Source organism: Lontra canadensis, unplaced genomic scaffold, assembly GCF_010015895.1.
Source record: "Lontra canadensis isolate GAN:19392208 unplaced genomic scaffold, GSC_riverotter_1.0 scaffold43, whole genome shotgun sequence".
Lineage (NCBI taxonomy): Eukaryota > Metazoa > Chordata > Mammalia > Carnivora > Mustelidae > Lontra > Lontra canadensis.
The window spans coordinates 6,130,589-6,148,624 of NW_022631037.1; positions in this window are offsets into that span (position 1 = coordinate 6,130,589).

The window sequence follows — 18,036 nt, forward strand, 5'->3', positions numbered from 1 at the left end:
TCTGCCCTGTGCTCTCACCTTCCTGATCAATAACTTCAGCCTAATACTATTTCCTTTTTTTTTTTTTTCCCTAAAACTATTTTCTAAAGACCAGACCTCTCTTATCAACCGCCCAGATGCCCCTCAGCACATTTCGCTCCACCTATCCCAGACGGAGTTCATGATCTTTCCTTCTTTCCCCACCACCAAGCCTATTTCTCTGAAGTTCCCTCTCTTAGTTCAGGCCATGGCCAGAGCCTCCCATCCATCCTTGATTTGTGTCACACTCAAATCCAAGCAGTCGGCCAGAGCTGTCACCTCTGCCTCAGTCACAAGACCCTGACCTGCTTGCTCCCCCCTTCCCTTTCCCCCCACAAGGCCCTACAAAGCCCTAGTGAACAGCCCTCAGGCTGCTAAAGCCACCTCCGCCATATCCCGCCACTGGGTACAGCCCTCGAGCAAGCACAGCCACCGCATTGCAACCAGCATTTTCATCCCAAAATAGTTGACGCGTGGCTCTCCCCTGCTTTAAATCGTCCACTGACTCTTAGCCTCCACGGCTCAGGCAAGCCACCTGGTGTCTTCATGTGCTGACTACTAACCCTCCCTCCAGGCCCCACAAGACACAGCCCCACAGTGAGTTTCACAGCCTCCGCCCAACACTGTTTTGCAGCTGCTCTTCCTCAGCCTGGATGCCCTTCCCCAGCCTTTCTCCTAATGTGGCAAACATTGCCTCATTCCCAACTGCCATCAGATGCCCTCCCCTTTGACTACAGCACTGCTAATGTGGCCGGTCACGTTGCCTGGGGATTGAGTTTGCTTCTCTGCTCCCAGGCCTGACCTCCTTCAAGGCAAGAGCTGAATCTTTACCTCTGTCCTCAGCTTGTGGCACAGCACTGGGCTCACCGGAAGAGTGCCTTGAGCCAAAGGAGAGAGGGAGGGTGGGTCGGAGGAGAGAGACTGACAACAAAGTGGTTTGGACCAAGTACCTCTTGTCTATCATGAGCACTGTAGCAGGCTCTAACTGCCTGCTAGGAGCCTACTTCTAGCTTCCTTGGCCTTACTGGCTTCCCTGACCAAGGGTCAGCTAGAAGTTCATAGCCACCACAGGCAAGCTGATAAGTAATTGTCATGGAAATATTAGATAGTGTATCCTAAATAAGGAAAAATGCCAGCCTTGTTTATCGAAGCTTCCAGAGAAGCATCTGTGGACGATTTATAAGCCTGGAAAATTACTTTACCTACCCTACTTCCCTTGGGTCCTCTTTTTCTGAACATATTAATAAAATAAACAAAAATAACACTCAGTTCTGTAACCCCTGAGCCTTAGTATGGATTACACTCAAAAAGCAGCAACTTTAATATAACATTTAAATATTTTGTATAGTTTTACTTTGAAAATATATATAACACTTGGGAAAATAGAGCACAGAAAAAAAATTTTTTTTTAAAGATTCTATTTATTTATTTGACAGAGAGAGATCACAAGTAGGCAGAGGAAGGCTGGGGGGGCGGGGGGAGCAGGCCCCCTGCCGAGCAGAGAGCCCAATGCGGGCTTGATCCCAAGACCCTGAGATCACAACCTGAGCCGAAAGCAGAGGCTCAACCCACTGAACCATCCTGGCGCCCGAGCACAGAAAAATTTTAAATCACCCAGAGTTCATTAATCCTAATGCATTTTCATATATTTCCTATAAATAAGCCACGTACGTGATTTTTGTATACTACTTCCCCTCCCACTTATTTCATAAACATTTACAACATATTATATAGTTTCTGTAGCCAGAATTTTCAGTGGCTCCACCTTTTTTTCTGGACTGGAGATATGCAGCCTATTTTGTTTAATCATTCACTTAATTTTGGATTTTTAGATTGTTTCCAGTTTTTATTATAAACAGTACTGCAGTGACACCAGTGCATAACTTTGTCCATATTTATGATTGGGACCTAAAGGTAATAATAATAAACAACTAAGGGCTTCCCATGTATTGGGAACTGTGCTAGTTTGCGCGAATCATCTCATTGAACCGTTAACAAAAATTCTTACGGGTAGATAATTTTATTATCCCCATTTTACAGATGAGGAAACAAACACAGACGAATGAGTTTCCTCATCCAAGCTAAGTGGCAGAAATGGATGGAATCCAGGAAGCCTGGAGTCTGTTTTCATTCTCACGAGTGCAGTTCCTGATTAAAGGTTTACTGATGGGTCTACCCAAAGGAAGACCTCTTAAAAATAAAACTTACTCCAAACCTCCACATTTTTACTGGGTGTCTTTAAATTATGTCATTTAGAGGAAGAGTGGAATAGGAATATCTCCAAAGGAAACTGACCACAAAGAAGCTAGTTCTGCTGCCTCGTTGTCAAACAAAATAAAGTTTCCCAAGAGGGCCCAAGGAATGTTTTTAGTTTAACAAGGTTAGAATGACTGTGTTCGTGTCTTTCTGCTGTTTTTGCTATTTTAAATGGATACTGCCAACATGTTCTTATGTCCAGTGCCATTCCCACCTACAACCCTGTGATGTATTGGTGATGTTATTTTTCCAAGAAACAGTGCCACTGTGCACTCTAGCCACTTCGCAAGGGGAGCTAAGCTCTTCTCATCAGGGGCCTGTTCAACACAACAGACCACTCTCCTTCTCCTACACAGCTCATTATCACTCAGGCTTTCACGGCAGTCAGATGGCTTCAGCCGACGCAGACCCGCTAGGCTTATGGGGGCCTTGGAAAAATAGGCTTTGGAGGCTTACCTCATCTCCTCAGAGGGGTCACAGGTCTTCTTGCCATTCTGTGCCAGGCCAAACTCAGTACGCCCAATCAGATGTGTCTGTTACTGAAAAAGTCAGGAAAAGTGTATTGATCAAGAGGATTTGGTTCTCTTAAAATCACGAGTGTTTTCTGAACCCCATGTGTGAGCTGTGTGTTGAGTTGGCGTGGAATCATCAGCCAGCCTGTGACAGATTGGGTGAGTTTAGGCAAGTTACGGATTACCTCTGAGCCTCAGTTCCTGTCTGCAAAAGGGGTATAGCACTTCCCTCATACTGCAGTCATAAGGATTGAATAATAAACCACAAGTGTCTAGTTTATGCCTTCTGGCATATGATTGGCACCAGATAAATGTTAGCTTCCTTCCCATATGGCCTAACTTTTAAAATTATGGTTATAGCCCACCTGCAGAGATTTTTCATGCAAAAACAACCTGAAGGAACATTTTAGTAGCACTCAAAAAATTGTGTGCATCTTTAAACCCTTAAAAATGGTCCTGGATCAACCTTGGGCCCAGACTATTACAAGACCATGTGGTCACCCCAGGCTTTCTAATGATTTTGTGCCTTTTGTAGCAAATGTTCTTTAAATATGCACTAAATTTCTTGAGACAGAGGCAGAATACTACATGGAAAATAGTGGAAAGGGAAGAAGCTGGGCAGTTGTCCTTTTGTGCCCAGATGGGAACGTGCATACACCACTTGGACCACAGGCCTCTAGTTAATCAGACCCACACTCTGGATAGCAGTTTGGTCACCATCTGCTGTTCTGGGAGTGAGCCTCTTAGGAGACTCAGCCACTAGACCAACTCTTAGTGGTTTAGGAGAGAATTGTTTCTAACTACGGTGCAATCAAGTCCTTGCTATCTCGTTTCTTGCTCGGTGATCTTGTAGAGTTTCCTAGGCATACATTCATTCAACAGATATTTTGGGGGGTTTTAGGTATGTGCCACGGAATGGTCTAGACATTGGAGGTGCTGTAATGAAAAGCCAAACAAAAAAACAAAAACCTTGCCTGTTGCTATGACTCTCTGCCTTTCCTCCCTTAATCTGGATTGGAGGCCTGATAGGTTTTTGCTGATCTGGTTTCTGGCACTATCCAGCTGCCTGGGGCCAGTGAAAGCCAGTGCAAAGTCTGTACACACAAGAAGAGAATGATGCTGATCTAATTAGCCTTTCATCAGACCTGCCTTACTTTGTGCAAAAGTCTGTTGGGCTGAGTTCGAACTCCCTGTCCCATGCAGCTCTTGCTTTGGAGAATACTGAAGAAACTCCTCATTTAAAGGATCCCCTGTGGTAACCTCTACCCTCAAAGGGACATTCCTCTAACCTAAATGACAGCCCTCTATTCAGCAGCACGTTTGTTCAAACCCATCAGGTTCCTTTGAAGCAGATTTTACATTGCCTCCCGGGCTGGAAACGATGAATGGGAAACCTCAGTTTGGGCCAAGATGTTTCCCTTCTTTGTTTACAGCATCTGGGATGCCTGTAGTCTAGTGTCTCCTCCCCCACCCCCCTACTCCCCCCATCATCCTGTCTTGTGTCAGCACACGTGTTGAGTGGCCAGGGATACCGTTGTGTGTAGAGTAAGTCTCTGCCCTCCAGGGCTCCCACAGTCTCCAGGGGAGAAGGACTGACTGGGAACAAATTAGCAATTATAATGTAACATAATCACCGTGTTTGTATTGGATGCTATTATTGGAGGGGGAAGTGATTAACTCTCCCCAGGGGACTTGAGTTCTCCCTACAGGGGCAATATTTCGGCTGAGACTTGAAGGGTGAGTGAGAGATTACAGAGGGGAAATGTGAGGAGGCAGTGGGTCCACACAGGTTAGGGGAAGGACAACATTCCAAGCATGGGAAGGAGGACGTGTCAGGGAACAAGCAGGGGTGGGGGGGTGAAGGGGTGTGGGGGTGCAGTTTGAGGAACAGCATGAGGTGCCCTTGGGAAGTGCTGCATGGGATGTGTGGAAGGGGGGCGATAACATCTATTCTCTGTGGACTGAGGGACCCTTGTGTGTGTGTGTGTGTGTGTGTGTGTGTGTGTGTGTGTAAGATGCTATTGTATGCATGTGAATTTTTCTGCAGCAAACCCTGCATCCTAGACAGCGTTCTTTGTCCCCATATTTCTGGGACACCACACCCCATAACACCATAGAATTGTTACAGAAGGCAAATGTTTTACGGTCCATCTGAGCTAATCCCTGTGTTACTATATTAACACTGAAATAATGCATGGTGAGGTACATTGTGAATTGGTTGGACAGATGATCCATTATTGGGATTATGATCCTTTCCTGTTGACGTAGGTAATCAAGATCTGAGGATATTTGTGGAGACCTTCATGTGGGCATCCAATTTATTCAACAAAGAATGAACCCGTCCTGTGTGCCAGATGTTGGTCCAAATGTTGGGGATAAAGCATTGAACAGATGCAAGTCCCTGCCTCATGGGACTGACATTCTTGCCGACATATGACTGACATACATACTTTAAGTAAAATGTAGAAGTAAAACATATAGTATGTTTTAATAAGTGGTATGGAGAATCATGGTCCCGGAGATGCTGGGCCAGGGGTGTGGATGTGCAGTCCCCTGCACTTGGGGAAGGCTGCACTGAGAAGGGGGAAGGAAGACCTGAGGGTGGGCCCCAGGCCACAGAGACACCTGCTGGCAAAGGCATTGGAGCAGAGGCACAGGAGGCCCCTGACATGCGTATTTTGAGTGAGCAGAGAACAGTCTTGTCTATGAGCCCACAGGGATAACAAAGACTCTCCCTCTGCCAAACTTGACTCAGGCTCCTAGAATCTTCTTTCTGACTAGTCCCTGACTACAGGCTCTGGCCTTGACCTGTTAAGTTCAAGTTTAGCAAGTATCCTGCTGGTCAGTTTAGGGAAAATCCCCCATTCTCAGAAGCAAATGAAGTTCTTCATTCCCTACCACTGGTGTCTTAAAACCTTGGCTTTTGCTTTCGTAAGACTCTCCCGAGTCTTATTGAAATTATTGAGGAAACATAATTTCCCACCCTCCCCTTGGCTGTGAATTCCCACTTGACCTGGTTATATTCACAGTGGAATTAATTGCCCCTTACTCTAAAACCCCATTCCAATAGCCACCCCCTGAATAAAGTCTGCCTTCCCTTCCTTAACAAGTGTCATGACTAACTTTTTCTTTACCAGGGTACTGATCAGTGAGTACATGGTGCCTTGGAAGCCACAGTATGGTCCACAGGCACACGTGTGGGGTTATGATTAGTGCTGGACTTTTCTTCTGGAATCATCCATTGCTAGGTGTTAGAAAGATCCCAGCATCTGGATTTTGAATAATGAGGAGACCCTGGCCCCTAAGTATTAGAAAGGACATGGGCAGCCTGACTTGAATCTCAGTTTATTTATCTTTAAAATGCAGAAGATTAAAAAAAGAGAGAGAGAAAGAAAAAGAAAATGCAGATGACCGTAATAAGACTAACCTCAGAGGCTGAACACTATATAAATGTGAACTTAAAAATGAGCACCAATCGGGGCACTTGGGTGGCTCAATGGGTTGAGCCTCTGCCTTCCGCTCAGGTCATGATCTCAGGGTCCTGGGATTGAGCCCCGCATCGGGCTCTCTGTGCAGCAGGGAGCCTGCTTCCCCATCTCTCTCTCCCTCTGCCTGCCTCTCTGCCTACTTGTGATCCCTGTCAAATAAATAAATAAAATCTTAAAAAAAATGAGCACCAATCTTGGGGCATCAGGGTGGCTCAGTTATTTAAGCATCCAACTCTTGATTTCAGCTCAGGTCATGATCTCAGAGTGATGAGATTGAGCCCTGCATCAGGCTCCATGCTGAGTGTGGAGCCTGCTTAAGATTCTCTCTCTCCCTCTCCCTCTGCCCCTCCCCCTGCTTGTGTGCATGCACACTCTTTCTCTCTCTCTAAAAAAAAAAGGGGGGGGGGGAGCACCAATCTTAAAAAGTGGGCCAGTGTATTGTGTATTCCCAAGCAGCCTTTAATTGTTCAACTGTTGAACAAGGGAGGGGAGATGTGCTACTTAGTAACTGGGAGGGAGCTGAAGGTAGCTGCCTGATCTTCATCTACTCTCCACCTCTCCCTCGCTGGCCTTTGATCCTTTGAGAGAGAGTTTCTTTGTGCAGTGTCTTCTTTCTCCAGCCCATTTGATCTAATTTACTCATGTGGAGCTTCCCTGGCAGGAATGGCACCCTACATCTGGCTCAAGTTTCTCTTCTTCACTCATCAGCTTTAGAAGCTCGAGCCAGTGAGTGATACAAGACGGGCTCTCCGTAGATGCCAAGCACTGGTTTGGTTTGTCACCGATGTGTTTTGGGGGCTGTGACCTAACAATCCATGGAGAGGAAAGGGAGGAGCAAGTATTTGGCTGTGCTGAGGCTTGATTTCCTCATTTGGAAAGGAAGGATTGTGCTCTCAGCCTCAGAGGGCTATGGTGAGATTATGTGCAGAGAGTACCTAACACAGGACCTGGCAGTCAGTGCTGAATTCCATTCTCAATTATTCTTCATCAGAGTTGCTCTGAAGATTGTGAAAGAGCCCTTGGCTAGAATTAGGGCAAAGGGGTGTAGGCGATTACTCCCCTACTCGGCTTATTTCACCTTGTGTGAATGGCAGCCTTATTCCCATCTAAGGTTCTTGCTTGAGCCCGTCTGCTGCCTGGGGAGTGTTCTTCCAACCCTGTCTTCCTTTGCCCTGTTTTGGGGCCTGTATTATTCTTATACTCTCTGAGGACTTGGTGGCCCTGTCTACTCTCCCTTCTTCTATCTCCCCAGCCCTGGCCTCCCTGACATCGCTGTATCCTGCGTCCCTCTCCCCCCGCCCCCATTTCTGGCTTCTCTGAGTCTTTTTTTCCCCTGACTCCTCCCCTTTCTACTGATCCTTAAATATTGGTTCTCCAGGGTCCTCCTCGGCCCTCTAACCCTCAATGACCCCACCCACATGGATGGTGAGGGTCTTTAGCCCCACACTCTCCTATCTCCCAAATCCTTAAACCCATTTGCCCATTGGCTATTTTCACATGGATGTTCCATACCCACCTCAAAGTCAGTATTTCCAAAACTAAATAAGTCATCTCTTCTCCCAAACCTGATGTGCCTTCCACATTTCCTGTGTAAGCCAACAGCATTATTATCTACGCAATCCCCTAAGCCAAGAACCTGAGAGTCCTTCTGGACCTCTCCCTCCTGTGCATGCATCTCTTGCATTCCACCAGTTTGCAAATCTCATACTCTCAGATCTCTTCCAAAATCTGCACCTCCTCCACAGATACCACCTGAGTTGACGCCCTTATCCATTCTGCTCACCATGACTGCTTCCAACAAGTCTTCTGCCATCCACCCCAACTCATCCAACCCATCCCATCCCATCCGCCCCACTCCATTCTCCCCATCTACCGCACCCACCCCATCCACTCCATCTGCCCTATCCACGCCATCCCATCCACCCCATCCACTCCACCTCATTCTCCCCATCCACCCTCTCCACCCCATCCTATCTACCAATCATTCATCCCACCCCATTCTCTTCATCTACCCCAACTACCCTCTCCACCCCATCCCACCCACCCCACCCCATTCTCCCCATCCACCCGGGTCATCCACCTCACCCCATTCACCCCATCTACCCCATCCCATTCCATCCACCCCATCTCATCTACCCCACCCCATCCACCCAACCTCACTCCTTTGACCTCATATACATCTCATCTAGTCTCTGCATCTCTACCCAAGTGCTATTTCTAAAATGAGAATCTTAATGTTATTCTAAAATGAGAAAGCCTAGTGCTGGATCTGGTACCTCCTTACCCATGTGGACTCACCTCTTCTTACTCCCAGGTACCCTCCAGCCAATCAGAAGGCTTGCTGTTCCTCAAATATGCCACCGCTTTATCATGCCATCATGCCTCTGCATATGCTGTTCCCTCTTCCTGGATGCCCTCCCTGCCCTTACCGTCCTTCATTCACATTCAGCATCCCTATTTAAACATCAAGTCCAAATTCAAATGTTCTCTTCCTTAGAAGGGGCTCTTTCTTCACATTCTCCAAAGGAATTCCACTGTGACACTTAGTAATCACATTGCATTGTGCTCATCTTTTCCCCACCACAGCCCTCAAGATAAGGTTAGGTCACTAATCTCTGTACTGCTAATCCTTAAGAGGTTTTTGACACATAGGAGCTACTTGGAACATGCTTATTTAATAAGTGAATGAATGAATGATTGCACGAGGACTGGATGGTCACTGGCACTGAAGGGAACATCTATGGACATCAGTGCTGAGAAGACAAGATACCGGAGATGAGGCTGTCAGATGTGTACCAATATCTTCATAAAGATACACAGAGAGAGGGCCCTGAGCCAGACTCAACTCCAGATAGCCTCCCTCCCACCACCCAGTCTGTCTGAGCCAACTCTCCCTTCCATCTTACAAAGTTCAGCTTGAGCAAAACAAAATTAAGATGGTAATTTTTATTGCAATGCTGAATTAAAATGACCCATGCTCCCTGAGATTACCTGCTCTTTGAGATTAGCATGGAAGATCAAAGACTGACCGTGCCTCTTTCTTACAAGTACTGCCTGAAGCCTCAGAGCAAATGATAACACCGTACAGGTTGAAAGCTGTGTCAAACCATCCAGATCAACCGGGAAGCAGAAAGAGCACCAGTTTCAAAAGCCCTGAGGTCCCATTCTGGCCAGGATCCAGCCAGGATCGCTAAAGTCCTTCCAGCTTTAATCCCCAGGCAGCAGAGAAGCCTGGATTGTAGCTACCCACAAACCCAGGTGATTCTAAAGAATGCTCTGATAATAACATCTCCTAGCTTAAGACATTTCTCTTTGGAAGTGTTCCAAGTGCCTTGACGGCTATCACCCTGCAATCTATGTCCCGTTTTCTTGGGAGGCCATTTGGTGGCAAATGTTCTAATTCCTCTGTTACAGCTGGAGAAAGTGTCCCTTCTAGGAGGTGAATAATAATCCAAGATCACACAGTGAATTGGGAGATCAAGCCAGAACATACACCCAGGCAAAAATAACTTCCGAACGGCCACTGCACTAAGCCTTCTACGAAACATCATCTGCTCTTTATTTAAGTCTGGGGGAAAATTAAATTTGGGAAAAAAGAATAGAAGCATAATTAAAGGATCTGGCAGGAGAATATAAAACCCAGAGGGAACAACTCATTCCTTTGTGCCTTTTTTTTTTTTTTTTTAGCTGCTTGAGCACACACATGATTTTTCTTATTCCTTATTCCCAAATGTTCTTTTTTCTTTTCTTTTTGTTCTTTTTTTTTTTTTTTTTTTTTCCCTTAACTCAAATCTTAAAGCGCTGAAGCCAAGACCTTTGAGCACCCGACTTCCTTGGGGCCTGACTATCCCTCGATTTTCTCTGCCAGGGCCTGACTGAGCACTTTGACCCTGTTCTTATCATTTTTTTTTTAACTTTTTATGATGGGGAATTTCCTATTTACACAGAAGTACACAGCAACTCAACTCTAAACAGAAAAGCACATAATGCAAAACAGGAAAACCTGAGCCTAAGGATGCATTTCCATGTCAGGAAACGGACCCATCCTTTTTCCCTGGCACCGGGGTAGGATGAGCTCAGCGCTTGGAGGAGACTATCCACATCCAGCTTTCCCTCCCCGAACTGCATGGCTTTTCGAAAGTCACGCAGAGGGCTGGTTTTTTCACTTGCAAAATAGGAACAATCAAACTAATCCCACAGAATGGCTGTGACCATGAAGTGAGATAACATCTGGGAATATGTTTTGTAAGTTATGAAATGCTCTTAAAATGTGAGGAGCTCTTAGTACAGTTTCGCAGAGCCCTCGGAGCCCTGCCATGAACGGCGTGGTTCACATGCTCGGGAATGTAGACAGAAGGCTTGTGTGACAGAGCTCTGCCATACCCACCCTCTGTTCAGACTTGGTCCTGAACCTTCATCTTATGTCACTTTGCTTTTCACCCACTTGACTAGCAACTGTGCTACCCACCACTCATTTTCCTCCTTGCTTTGAGGACAATTTGCCCATTGGTCTTGTCTTCCCATCTGTACCCGGGCCTCTCTGGTCAACTGTCCTATGCTTCCACCCAGACTAGACCAACTTGCGCTGCTTTTGTTTAGAAAGGCCTTCCTCCACACGGCACCTGTGATCCTTTTATTCTAGTAAAATCCTGACCGGTAGTACCTACCCCCTAGCAATCAGGACTCAGGCAGGAATCAGCATGGGCTTTGGGAGGAGGACAGGGAAGGAAGACCGCTTGCAACAGACTCAGCCTCTCTCCTGTAGGTCAAGGAGGGACCTGCTCTCCTTAGAAGGTAGTTTAGGGATCAGTGGTGAACAAGAGGAAATCCAAGACCCAATGGAGCTAATATTCGGGGAGTCGGGAGGGGGAATGGGAACTGACTATAAATGAGTAAATACACAAATAAATAGAACTAAAAATAAATAATATTTCAAGATGGGAAGAAATTAATGCATAGTTAGATACTGGCAAGAGACTGGAGGTAGGAGTGGCTGACTAACATAGGGTAGTCAAGGTCATGGGTTATGGTTTCAGTTTTATAAGTGCCCTTCCCACCTCACTGTATCGTGAACAAGGAAGCTAAGAGCCCCACTTGCTACTGGTGGCCATCCCATACCCTGAGTTAGAGGATAAAGCCATCACTGTAGATAACAGAGCAGGAAAAGGAAAAAATTACCTCTTGGATGCTTATGGGTAAGACACTGTATTGTTGAACTCTAAAGTCCACCTGACTCTGAACCTTCCAGTTAGGTAAGCCAATAACTTAAGGCCATTTTGATTTGGTTTTTCAGTGCCCAACAACTGAGAGTGTTATAACTGATGCATGCCTCTTGTGGGTTATGATCCCCACTTCAGGGAGCTCTTCTACCCAGACACATATAGCTCTTCCCATGAAGATGCTGAAAAACTGAAGCTTCTCCATCTTCTTACATTTCCAGGGACACCATTAACCAGGTGAGGCACTTGTTAATGTGCCTAACATATTAAAGATAGTTGACAAATATCTATTGAACCAAACTGATTGAATACGCCAGATTACTGTTTAAAAGGAGAAAAGACACAGGCAGTCCTAGTCTCCCAAAAGGCAAGGACATTCCAAAATAAAACTTCATAGTCCTTTCTAGGTCATGGAAGGCTTTCACATACTTTATACCATTTAACCTTATACTACTCCAAGGATCATCATTTTATGCAGAAATACAGACTGAGAAAGGTCAAGCCAGGGGCATGGCAATTAGATGATATTCCTAAGGACTCTGACTCCAGTCTCTCACTCATTCCTGGATCCTGAAAATTAACTGGTTGATATAGTAGACATTCAAGTTCCAGGTAAACTAGAGGAATTCCCAAAGAGGTGTACATAGGCTTATTGACCTCAGAAAGCAGAGATTCTGGAGATGATGGCATGGCAAATGTGTTTGTCCAGACTCTGCCAGACGCTGGAGGGGCCACATATCTGTCACAGGAGTATGAGAGCCCTTTTCTGTGTAACTTCAATCCAAGCTGACTGTAAATCCTACTGACTGGTAGGAGAGCAGGGTAAAATCTTGTATAGCACCCTCCTCCCATCCTTTCCCTTATCATATGGGCAAAAAAGTCATTGCACTTTTTTTTTAATTGTACAACTAAAATTATTTTTTAAAAATTTACTTCACTTTTAATTAACTTTTAACTTCAGAAAAATTTTCAATTTAAAGCAAAGGTGTGACAATGGTAGAGTTCCCAAATATCCCCACTCCCAGTTTTCTGTTAATATCTTAACATTAAAATGATACACTAGTTACAATTAGTCAACCAAAATGGATAAATTATTATTAACCAAAGTCTATATTTATTCAGATTTCCTTAGCTTTTATCTAATTTCCTTTATTTGTTCCAGGATCCCATCCAAACTATAGTCATCCTGTCTCCTTAGGCTCCTCTTGCCTGTGACAATTTCTCAGACTTTCTTTGTTCTTGATAACCTTGACAGTTTTGAGGAGTACCAGTTGGGTATTTTGTGAAATGTTCCTCAACAAGGATTCATCTGGTGTTTTTCTTATAGTCAGACTGCGGTTAAGGGCTTCTGGGAGGAATAATCACAGGGGTAAAGTGCCATTCTCGTTACGACACACCAGGGGTTCATACTGTCAGTATGACTTATCACTGTTGATGTTGACCTGGGATCACCTGCCCGAGGTGCTGCTTGTCTGGTTTCTTCACTATAGAGTCACTCTTTTTTCTCTCCATACTATGTTCTTTTAGGAAGGAAGTCACTTAGGAAGGAAGCTCACACTTAAGGAGTGGAGACTTCTCTTCCACCTCCTTCAGAGTGGAATACTGAGATAAATTATCTGGAAGTCTTCAGTGGTATCTGACCATTCTACCCATTTATTTATTCAGTCATATATTTGTATCAGTATAGATTCATGGATATTTATTTTAGTCTTTGGGTATAAATACTATTTGATTAATTTTGTTGCTTAAATTGTTCTAGCTCTGGCCACTGGCCGCTCTTTCCATTGGCTGACTGCACTTTTAACCCAAATGTATATATTTTTTAAAAGATTTTATTTATTTATTTGAGAGAGAGAGAGAGATCACGAGCAGGGTGGGGAGGGGTAGAGGGAGAAGCAGACTCCCTGCTCAGCAAGGAGCCCCATATGGGGCTCAATCCCAAGACCCTGAGATCGTGACCTGAGCTGAGGTACTTAACCAACTGAGCCACCCAGGAGTCTCTACCCAAACATATGTTCTGATGTCTTTTTACCTAAGAGCACAAGGCAAAGAATCAGAAGAACTGAAGTTCCACTCCCCCACCCTTGCATCTCTACCACAAATTTCTATGTCACTTTGGTCAGATCTCAACTTGTCTTTTTCTTCACCTCAACAGTGAAGTTAACAGCACCTGCTTCCCGTCACCTCTGCTGTGGCTGTGAAGCCAAAACGAAGTGATAGGCAAGGATTCTTGAAAATTTAAAACGACACAAAGGAAAGCATGCAAATACATCACTTTACATATCTGCTTCCCTTCCCCATTCACATCTGTAGAGCTTTACAGTCAAGCATCCCATGAGTATTTTCTGAGTGAAGGAATGAGGGAACATGTGAAGGAGAGTGCACACATGCTTCCTGAGTTGCGGCAGCAGACAAGCGATGGAAAAGAGAGGACGCAGCCCAGGTATGGCTGAGAAAACATATTGTCCCCACCTCTGCTCATTTCAGAGCAAGTTCACGAACCTGTCAGGTGGCCTTATGATGTACAAACTGTGGCCTGGGAGAAGCAGGGATGCAGGACACAAAACATACCATCAAGAATTTTACAATCCAGCAGGGATCCAGACATACAACCAACGATTCACAGAGGATGTGCGCTGTTTCATGGGTATCAGAAATGCATCTCTGGGGTGCCTGGGTGGCTCAGTGGGTTAAAGCCTCTGCCTTCTTTGGGCAGTGTAGACGTGTGTAAAGGAGGGGATCCTTCTTTTAGTCAGTGTTGGTGACCTTCTGAGATGAAATGATGGTAAGCCTATAGGTTCGCCTAACTAACTTGTCGGTTTACCAAGCATATGACATCCCTTAGTGAATTCAGTTAGCACATCCCTATGTGGAGGACAGCTGTTATCACCACCGGTTTACAGATGAGGAATCCATGCTTCAGAGAGGTTGAGAGACGTGGGCTGAGCAAATTGGAGAACACCAACAATCCAACATTGCCAGAATGTATAGCCTTGTTTCTAAATCCTTTGTGAGGGCTGCCGGCAAAGATGTGTCTTCATCACCTTTGGAGAAGGAAGAAATGGGCAGGCAGAAAGCCCATCTCACTCCTAGAGCTTCGGGACACTTCCATGATGTGACGGTGAGAACAAAACACCCAACTGTCAGTGTTAGCACACTGCTGCCCTGCAGGTCTAGGCAGGGAGCAGTCACAGGAACAAAGGGAACAAATGTGGGTATTTACTCTTCGTTAATCCAACAAACATTTTCTAAGTGTCTTTTAGCATTGGGTGATGTTCCAAGTGCAAGGGATATAAAAAATGAATAAAACGAAATTTTAGAAGTTTAATCTCTAGTAATGAGAGATCCATGAACAAGTGAAATGCAATCTTGTGAGTCTTAGAGATTTACACAGAGTTTCAGCTTAAAAGAGGGATTGGTTGGTTAGTCCTGGGAAGAGGTGGGAAGCTTAATAGCAGGGCTGAGTCTAAAAAGTAGGTGGGTTTGGACATGTGAATGGGGAGACAGAGTAATTGAGGGAGGGGAGGTGTCACTGTAAAGGCCCCGAGACATGAGATGATGCGGAGTATCTTAGGAAATGATCTTCTGCGTAATGGAATCGTTATGTGCAGGAAAGGATGAAGATGTGATATACTGATGAACTTAGAAGTTCATAGGGGGCCGGGAAGCATACTGGCAGGTCAGAATGTGGTCCTCTAAACCCCACTGACCAATGTGGTAGCTACCAGCCCCATGGGATTATAGAGCATTTGAAATGTGGCTAGTGTGCCTAAGCAATTTAATCTTTAATTTTAGTTCATTTAAACTTAAAACTGGATTGAATTTAGTTATTGGAAAACTTTTAAGTACGTTTGGAACAAAGTGGGTAAGTACATGTGTTCTTTTGACTCCACTGTAAATTGTATAAAATCTAAATATAAATCAGGCATTTCCAAGGAAAATTTGACATCTGGAATTGAGACATGTAAGTGTAAAAATATACACCAGATTTCAGAGATTTGGCATGCAAAAAGAATGTAAAATATATCATTAATGACTTTTATATTGGTGACAGATTGCAATAATATTTTTGATATACTGGGTTCAGTAACAGTGTTCACATTAATTTCACTTTTTTTTTAAACTTTTAAAATTTTCCAGGAGCCACATAAAAAGATTACATATGTGGCCCACGCTATATTTTTAGTAGACAGTGCTGCTTAAGCATTGGGGGAACATTGAAGAATTTTATGTAGGACAGAGGCATGGTCAGATTTGCATTTCGAGGGAACATTCTGGTAAGAAAGGGGAGGATAGCATAGAGGGATTTAAGAGTAGAGAAAGGTACACTTGGTTAGGAAATGACTGCAGTAAAAGCTTCAGGAATGGAGTAATCAGTCAGATATTATGAAGGTCAATTTAGAGCAAGTGTCAGAATCACCTGGGGGGGCTGATTAAAACACAGACTATGGGTCCCACTCCCAAAGAGGCTGAACTAGGGTGGAACCCAAGTATTTTCATTTCTAACTAGTTTCTAACTACTGCTGCTACTGGTGATCTGGAGACCTTACTCTGAGACCTCTCCCCTACAGGACTTGGCCACCAGTAGGATATATGAAGAGAGAGAGAGAGAAAAGTTTATGAAGACTTGCAGATTCCTGTTATGGTAGTCTGGGTGGACAGGGACTAGAAGAGGAGAAGCTTACTTGGGGAAAAATGGGATGGGTTTTGTTTGGGAGTTTGAGTTTGAGTTCCTTTATGAACCCCAAGGAGGAGATATCTCATGGATAGTTGGATATATATATAGGTCTGAAACTCAGGAAGAGTCTGAGCTATAATTACAGACTTGAAGTCATCAGAGTTGAGTTGGCAGGTAAAGCCCTAAGCAAGAATGAGATTGCCCAGAGAGACAGTGAGGCATGAGAAGACAGGAGAGCCACGGGCAGATTCCTACAGTTGAAGCTATGTTTTGATTAAAATCATCAGTAATTAAGAAGAATAAGATAGGAAGGAATATGCCCTTGTCATTTTTTTTAAAAGATTTTATTTATTTTATTTTGATAGAGATCAGTAGGCAGAGAGGCAGGCAGAGAGAGAGAGGAGGAGGAGGCAGGCTCCCTGCCGAGCAGAGAGCCTGATGCGGGACTCGATCCCAGGACCCTGAGATCATGACCTGAGCCAAACGCAGAGGCTTTAACCACTGAGCCACCCAGGCGCCCCAATAGAGCTTTAAAATTTAATCAAAGGTTAGCTATGCTCCACCACGGACATGACAGAAGTTAAAAAAGTCTTTTATTTATGAATCTGATCATTAATAAAATAGTCTTGGCTGACCAGTGGAACCTTCCCAAGCTTTAGCTTTGTTGTTGTTGGCTTTGTTCATCTATAAAATTGGGATACCGATACTTCTCTCACAGAGTTTCTGGGAGAAACTGTTAAGCACAGAACCCAGCTGACACACAAGAGCATCTCAGGAAGGCTAATTATCCTCACTGCTGTGAGACCACCTTCTAGGTGAGGAACCTTCACTAACGAAACCTTCATGGACGGAGACTGTTTCACATTGAAATCTCATCCAAAGCGAAGAGAGCCATTTCGAGTCAACAACGGCAATGATCACTTCAGGATTGTAATTATTGAAATTTTAAAGTTCAGAGGGAAAGAAAACCAATTCTTCAGAGCAAAAGTGTGTTGTCCATCATTATACTGTGTTTTAGTATATGTGCTGCCGAAGCGAGCACTGTTATACTGTGTTTTTACAACACAATGAGATGGAAGGAAAGTAGCCTTCATCTGCACCAGGCAGGCTGGCTCTATTATCCCCTTTAATCTATCCACGTAATAGCTTTAAATAAGTCTCCAGTGGATGGCTCCACATGTTTCCTACCAGGAGGGAGAGAAGCTGGGTCCCTGTGGTCCCAAGACATTGCCCAGGCAATCAAAAGCTGGGTCTCTGCAGGTGGCTCATTGTCATTTTTCAGAGCAGCAGATGGCTGGCTACGGTCTGACTTGTCTGACAGGCAGGCCAGACCTGCGTAGACAAGTGCAGCCTTTCTTTTGGTCATTTAAGCCATTTTCCCCATCACCCTCTCCTGTTCTCATTTTCTTTGAGAGCCGCAGTACTTCCTTTGATTTGCCTGCTGTCTTCCCTCACACAAAGCCCTTCATCTGGGAGAGAAAGTCGTCCTCATATTACCTTTAATCTGAATATCAATTTCAGCATCTTAAACCAGAGAGCCTTATCTAGTCCAGCTGCTTTGATTGAGACACGGTCTGGAAAGAAGTAAAATAGAGTTTGTGGGGCTTGGCTGACATCTCTCTGAGCCCTCTTGTACTTTTCTTTCCAGAGAATTCTCACCTCTCCCAGGTCCTGGTGTGCTAATGAAATAGATATTCTGTTTTGTTTCTGCTGGGCACAGAGTGAGGTCCAAATGCATTTCCTAATGATTTGTTTTCCAGCTGGGCTGAACAGAATCAAAGCCACAAACCACCAATGAGAGCCTAAGACGTCTAAATGGATGGGGAAGCCATTTAAAATGCTAGAAAAAATAAAAATAAAATCAG